Source organism: Acartia tonsa, chromosome 14, assembly GCF_053477335.1.
Source record: "Acartia tonsa isolate MP-2025a chromosome 14, ASM5347733v1, whole genome shotgun sequence".
In the NCBI taxonomy this organism is placed as follows: Eukaryota; Metazoa; Arthropoda; class Copepoda; order Calanoida; family Acartiidae; genus Acartia; species Acartia tonsa.
The window spans coordinates 9,383,677-9,391,705 of NC_137273.1; positions in this window are offsets into that span (position 1 = coordinate 9,383,677).

The following is an 8,029-nucleotide window of genomic DNA, read 5'->3' on the forward strand; positions in this document are numbered from 1 at the left end:
CACTCATATCTGTAAAATGTTTGAACCAATGACACTCTTCGCTTACTGTATTATACGTACCCAGCTTATACCAATAACGAAATTAATTCGGAAAAAAATCACAAAACCTATACGTGTTTTTCTGCTGTCGTTGGGGGGCAACACATCGTAAAATTGACGACCTCTCCATTTGCCCCCCAAATATTATTTTAGATTTTTTGCGCTTGTTGGTTATCCTCATACCTGAGATGGGTTCTTAAAAGATAATGCCGCGTTTTTTCGACATTTTTTACGCTATGAATAACAAGCGCGGCATTCGCGAAATCTAAAAGTACAACGATTTATTTAATTATTTCGCTTTTTTTGGTACGGCCTTCATAGAAGAAAAACAAATTATCTTCAATCCATTTTTGCTGCATATTAATTAATGCATCTTTTTAGAGCTGTGTTAGACATTATAAAAATTGCTAAAAAAAATAATTTAAAATTCAGTATTCTTAAGTTATATACTCTGTTCAAATTCTATCGTCTTCGTTCAATCAATCATATCTAAAAAACGCCGAAAAAACGCGGCATTCATCTTTTAAAAACCCATCTCTTGTCCTATGAAATTCGAAAAATCCATTTAAAAAATCAGTTTGTTTTATATGGACTTAAGGTGTATATGTGTAAGGATTATAGAGTTGCTGTGTTTTCTAAATTGTACTTAAATGTTACAGGAATCATTACATACATAAATGAGTATGAGGTAATATTTAATTACGCTACTTTTAATTTAAAAATATCAAAATTCAATAAGGTTTTTTATTTTAATCAATTCCATATTAAACTAAACTACATCACATTGTTATGGCAGTTTTATAATTGTTGACAAAATATTTACAAAGCAGTGGAAACATGAATATGGCAACCAAAGAAAAATAATTTTGCCTCCTGTTAAAACTGTCTCTCAGCCATACTGAAAAATCATATATAGCATCGTATTACAGACAACTTTCAACGAATATTAAAATGAAAAATCATTAATTTAACACCAGTTTTTTAGCCTGAGCCTTTGGCTTCTCAGGGCTAACAAAACTGGTGTTAATTTTTGAATTTCTTAATTTATTATCCGCTGAAAACTGTCCATAATACGATGATAAACTGATGTATTTAAAAAGATTAGCATAAAATACACAAAACATTATTGCCATGCTATATCAACACAAGTTTATTTTAGAGAATTTACTGACAATTTATCACAAAAATAGTAGAGAAATAATGGGGGGGGGGGGGGGGTCAACCCTAAGAAGAGGCTTTCCTGGCCCTAAGAGGAATCCCCCCTCATATACTAATTACATATCAAATGATTTTAAAAATATTGTTAAGTGCACCAAAAGCCAATAATAACCTATAATAATATAACCATGTAGAAATAGGGCTACATAATATTCCATAATTAAAAGGTATTCTTGTATGCAATATTTTAGATTTACTACATTATTATGGGGCCATATTTTTTTCATTTTAAAACATCAAACAAAATATAAAATATTGTTTTTTAAACATTTAACCAGTCTTAAATTCTAAAAAGCAATGCAATGTTTATTGACATATTTTTTTTTAAAGTTTACACAAGAAATGAACTTTTTTAGGCATACAACAAGATATTGAAAGATATTAAGCTAAATTAAATTTAATGCCACACAAGTAATTATTTTAGAAAAGAAGGTGTATCAACTTTTTTGCTTTTTATTTAAGATAGCTAGCCGGTTCTTTCAGTAAGTAGTAGATGTAAAATTTTTCATAGAATTCAGATATGCAATCGTTTTTTTTTTAGACCTCTTATTTTTTAAGTAATTTAAGTTTTTTAAAAAAATAATTAAGTCGGTTTTAAGGTACTAAAATGCAACAAAATAAAAGAAGAAAATGGCCAGTATGAACAAAAATAGTAAGATCTTTAATTTGACACCCTACTTTTAAAATTCTGTTGAGTAATTATTGAAAAAATCTATTTTTTTAACCTCAGTTTAATAAAAACTTTAGACCTAAATATTTTCTCAAACAGACATAAAAAACATGGGTTCATATTATATACCTTTAGAATCAGAAAAATATTACGAATCAATTCTAAGCAAAATTTAAAAAGTTTTAAAAAATTGTAATAAAAATTTTAAAAAATAAAAAGTTTATTTTAAGAATTGTAACTACTAAACTAGCCAATCACAAATCGCGAAAATTGACGAATCGCGAAGCTTAACCTATAAAGTTAACCAATAGAATTACCAAAAAAAAAGGAGAACGTTCATACAATATATACAATAGATACTACAATAAATATAGTGATATTACAGAACATGTAAAGAATGAAAAATTATGAACAAATATGCATCAGTCTGTTTATAAACTTCAAAACAATGCAGTTAAAAATACATTATTGTTTCTTGTGTTTAAAAAATATCTGCTACATTGCATTGTCTTTTGTTTAGGTTTTGTTCAGGTTTTATTCAAGCTAACCCTTTAAAGCTGAAAATTATGATTCTTAAAATAAACTTATATTTTTTATTTTAGTTTTATAAAAGTTTTTCAATTTTGCTTAGAATGAATTCGTATTATTTTTCTCATTCTAAAAGTATATATGAACACATACTTTTTATGCCTGTGAGAGAATATTTTTAATTTCAAAGTTTTGATTAATCCAAGGTTAACAAAATAGATTTTTTCAATAATTACTTAACAGAATTTTAAAAGTAAGGTGTCAAATTAAAGATCTTACTATTTTTGTTCATACTGGCCATTTTCTTCTTTTATTTTGTTGTGTTTTAGTACCTTAAAACCGACTTAATTATTTTTTTAAAAAACTTAAATTACTTAAAAAATAAGAGGTCTACAAAAAAAACGATTGCATATCTGAATTCTATGAAAAATTTTACATCTACTACTTACTGAAAGAACCGGCTAGCTATCTTGAATAAAAAGCAAAAAAGTTGATACGCCTTCTTTAGGATATTCCAAGTAAAATATTATTTTATTATGTATTGAAATGTCTTAAGGAATATCATGACAATGGGAATGATTTTTTGTGTGCATACTACAAGGCTATACAATTAAAAAGATATAAAGTTAATTTAAATTTAATGCCACGTAAGTAATGTTAAAAATTAAGCTATTTCAGAAAGCTCTATCAAAAGATTACACTATGAAATGTTTTTGAAAGTCAAGGTTCTTGAGGGAATAGACAATGGACTGTTAATTAACGTACAATGTTGTACATCCCCAATTATGGTGAAAATTACATTGCACATAGGGGCAACAAGGGGCATCAATTCACCACCCCCAAATCAAGTTTTAAACATTCTATGAGTATTATCATACCCAATGTACATCAGATTTCAAAGGAATCGTAAAAATACGCTTTTCAAGTAAGCATTCTAATGCATGGAAGTCAAGAAATGCAAAAATTTTCTTACAGAAAAAGGCATACTTTTTGTGTTTCACCAACAATTTTAAAAGTATTATAAAATCTCTTAGAATTAACGTAATTAGACAAAATAACTTTTGATGAGTCATGCATTACATATATTTTGACAGTATAAAAGAAAAAAACACAAATTGAAGAAATTAGTCCTAAATAATTCTAGTTGAAGTCAAGATTTTAGTTTATTTTTGTTTGTTTTAAAATCAACATTTAAGTAGACAGTATCAGGAAACATGTTTTCACCGGGTGCCACCGGCTAAAAAAGCGATATTTGATTACCAAAAGACATATTATAATCGCCAGTACTGGTTTCATTTACCCCCCCGCGCCCCCGTAGGGGTTTTTAGCCTGTTTTCTGAAGGTGGGTGCACAAAAACTTTGTAAGAAAATGCTTTTAAAGGCGCTTTTAAAGTCAAAATTTAAGAACATAGTTGTTTTATTTCATTAAATCCCTGCTTTATTTTACCTCTAAAGTATATTGTTTTTTTCAAGTTTGATATTGCTGCGCTAATTTCTTAGATAATTCTTCCTGTCAATATTGTAAGAACCCGAAATTAGAATCTTAAAAAGGGATAGGTATATAATTACTTGCATGTTGCACCATATTTTCTCCAACTAAAATGAAATGGTCTTTCCAGCATGCTAATATAACAATATCCCCTCCCCTCATACTGGACGTAAGAACTGACCAATAAATGAGGACTAAATTAGCAACCTAAATTGACAACAAAATTTACCCAGTTATAATATCCACGTATATTATGTCTATTATTTTAGAGTGTTTAAATAAAATGGAAACACTATAAAAGCTATTCAGTATGTAATTTACTACTAAATTTAAGCATTTGCTCTTTAATTGTCCATATTTGCAATTTAGTTCAGAGAGTCGGGCTGAGAACACGCATTTTGCAAGCTCTCCCCGCCCTACCCCATGTGTTAAGCTCAGTTCTACCCCCCCCCCCTCTCTCTCAACTAGTTCCCCTCTCCCCACTGCCCGTGGTCACTCCGCAGTTGGAGGAAAGGGAAGACACTGTAGCCAGAGGGCACCTCGTATTTAGGCCTGGCAATGTGTTTGTGTTAACGTATCGGTCAATTGTTAACACAAAAGGTGAAAATAAAACATTAAATAAATGAATTAAAAAATCAAAATTTATGTTATGTGTAACCTAATCGCTTTAATGAACAATTTATAGTGAAGACACTCTCTAAAACTTTTTTTTATCGGTCTGGCAACATTCTACCGGCGCAAAGTACTCCCGACAAATAAGCTCTCCCATTGGCTAACATTTTTTCGCGTCCCACTATTGGTCAGCTGACCCACACTCTTTCAGCACCCTCGGATCCGCCATCTTCACTTCATCATGGCCTGTGGTACGTGTGACAACCCAGAATATTGGTCAAAATTTAAAACAAATTTGGACGCAGCTTTGGATGTTAAGTTTAGTGAATACGATGCGAATATAGCCAAGGTAAGGGATGAGCTTATCCATAGTACTTTTGCCAGTCATAAATCCGAAATTAATGATATTAAATTGAGAGTCTCAGATTTAAATGTTAAATTACAATCTATCGAGGGCATTGAAAATTTCGTCGACGCTAAATCAGTCGCAAGTGAGCAAAAAGCGATTAGGACTACAATTACACAACAAAAAGACTATTTAAACTCTGTCGAATCGTCGAGAGAAAATTTCGTAAAGTTTCAACTTCTACAAAACTCGATAAGAGAGCAAAGATGTCGCGATTGGAGTTGTAGAATAGTGAATTTTCAGCAGCCATGGAACCGTGAAAATATCACTGAGTTTGTTATATTCAGAAACATTATAAGGCCCACCCTTGAAACCGCCGTTAAATGAGGAGAATTAGAATATATCCCCTCACATTTTAGTGATATCGTTGAGTGTGCTCATATGCTCCCATATACAAAGGGCCAGATCCCCGTTTTTATCTTTCGTTTTATGTCTAGATCCTACCTCGACGCGTGGATGAACAATAAGAAGGCCGTGCTCGACCGCTACAACGCCGAGATCAAGAGGTTCAACCCCAGGAATAACGCGTCTCCGGTACCGTTTTTTCCCAACAGATTTGTGCAAGCCAAACAAGATATGTCAGACCTCAACAGGAAGACAATGACCTTTGTATATGCCACCAACCAGATTTCGAGGGCCAAAGTCGCTGGCCAATATGTGCAATTCCAGCTCAAGAACGGCAGCCGCTGGATACGCTGCCTTAACCCGTTCGGCAAAGACCTGAAGGAAATGGCTCAACCCATACCTGGAAGTGAGGATTTTTTTCTGTCTGAAGCACCGCCGATCCTTCGTTTCAACAAGTTAACGCCTGAGGAAAGGAAAACATTTTTTTCAAACCAAGCTGATTTAACAGAGGAAGACTTCCCCAGACAGTTTAGCACGATCACTGCCCATCCAGCCAGCTCGGTTCAACATAATTCAACGTCTGCCCCTGCCCCAGCTCTGGAGGACCTGGCTGTGTTCCCTCCCATAGACTCTGCCGCACGTAACGCCGCAACTGCAACCGCCGCAACCGCCGCACCTAGTGCCGCACGTGTCGCCGTTGCACCTGCCGCCGCCGCACAGTCTCTACCTGCCGCACCCGCCACCGCATCCGCCGCCGCCGCTGCCGCTGAATTCACTACCGCACCTGCCGCCGCGCTCACCGCCGCACCTGCCGCCGTGACCGCCGCCGTACCTGCATCTACTGCCGCAATTGCCGCCGTGTCTGCCGCCGTACCTGCCGCATTTATTGCCGCACCTACCGCCGCACACGCCGCCGCACTTGCCGCCACGTCTGCCGCCGCATCTGCCGCCGCATGTTCTGCATCCTCTGCATTTACCGTTGACTCAGCACCTTCTGATCCTGTTGCCACGAGAACATTTACCGTTGACTCAGCACCTTCTGATCCTGTTGCCACGAGGGCCAAATCCAGAGAAATCAAGGAAGTGAGAGACACCGCCAATAAAGCAAAGCGTACAGCAGCAACAAAGGCGGTAATCTCAACATAAAGTTAAGTATCTTGAACGGCGAAAAAAGGTACCTAACATAAGACATTCAACATAGTTATCTTTTTCGGAAGGATTTGAATATTTTGGAGTTAATTTTGATCCACATGACGTAAACTTTATAATATTATATAAATACTACCTAACTTATAATTGTTTCGAACGTCAGTGTCGCCTATTAATCCTAAACTATGGTCTCAATAATATCTCTATTTTTTGTTGATTAGCATATAAAATATAGGGAACTTGTATGAAAATGAGTAGGGGGAACTAAACTAGCTTTCAAATGTGTTGCCACCCCCAACACACACATAAACTAAACGCAATCAGAATAAATATAGTAAATATAGTATTTTTTTTCGTTTCAACGATAATATTTTGTATATTGACTATCTTTATCTGTTTATTAATATCTACTGTGTTTCAGATGTCCATACTTGACGTTAAAGCGACTCCTCCTGCGGTGCTCCTGGACCAGCTCTACTATGACAAACCTCCCTAATGAACAAATTAACCAGGATAACGGTAACTTGAACGATAACGTTGGTCTAAATCTTATGAATCCGATTTACGGTGATTACTTTAATGATTTCGAAAATGAATTCGGAATAAATTGTGTCTTTTCAAGTGAACAAGGTATTGTACAAAAACTGAAAACATTCAACGAAAACCTTCTCAATATTTTTAGTATTAATTGTCAGTCATTACATTCTAAATATAACGATATTGTCTCAACCGTAGACTTCTTCAAACAACACGATATCCACTTAAATGTTCTGTGTTTCCAAGAATTATGGCTAAATAAGGATGTAAATATGGATTGCTATGGGATTAATAATTATGATTGGCATGTTAAACTTAGAGCAAATAATAGGGGGGGAGGGGTGGGTATTTTAGTAAGCAGATACTATAAAGTAGATAAATTATTTGATAAGTTTTCATTTAAAGAAAATATTCTTGAATCTATTTGCTTAAAAATTTCCTACAATGGTCTAAAGTTTTGTTTATTAAACTGCTACCGCCCACCTAATCAAAGTAATGCTGAAATCGAAGAATTTTTTGAACTTTTTTTAGATTTGATTGATAGAATAGCAGCAATAAACATACCATACTTCATTGTAGGTGATTTTAACTTTGACCTTTTCAAAATAAGTAACATAAATAGTAATTCCATGAGAATAATTGAATCCTTTTCTTTTAACGGTATCATAAATACTGTTACCAGAGCCACTAGAGTTACTAGAACCACAGCAACCCTTCTTGATTTATTCGGGGTAGGGAATTTTATTCAAAACCTAATGTCATCTTTTGTTTTAACTTCTAAAATCTCCGATCACTTGCCAATTATTAATTCATTCCGAATAGACAAAGTAAATAAACCCAAACTTCCAGATTTTTTTGAAAAAAGAGAATTGAATGATGAAAACTTTGATGCCTTAAACTATGCACTCTACCACACTAACTGGAATCATGTTTTAAGTCAGGACAACACAAACATTGCTTATGATAACTTCATTTCAACCTTTTTGAAACTTTATAATGAAAAGTGTCCAGTTAGGAAAAAACGTAAAAATAAACG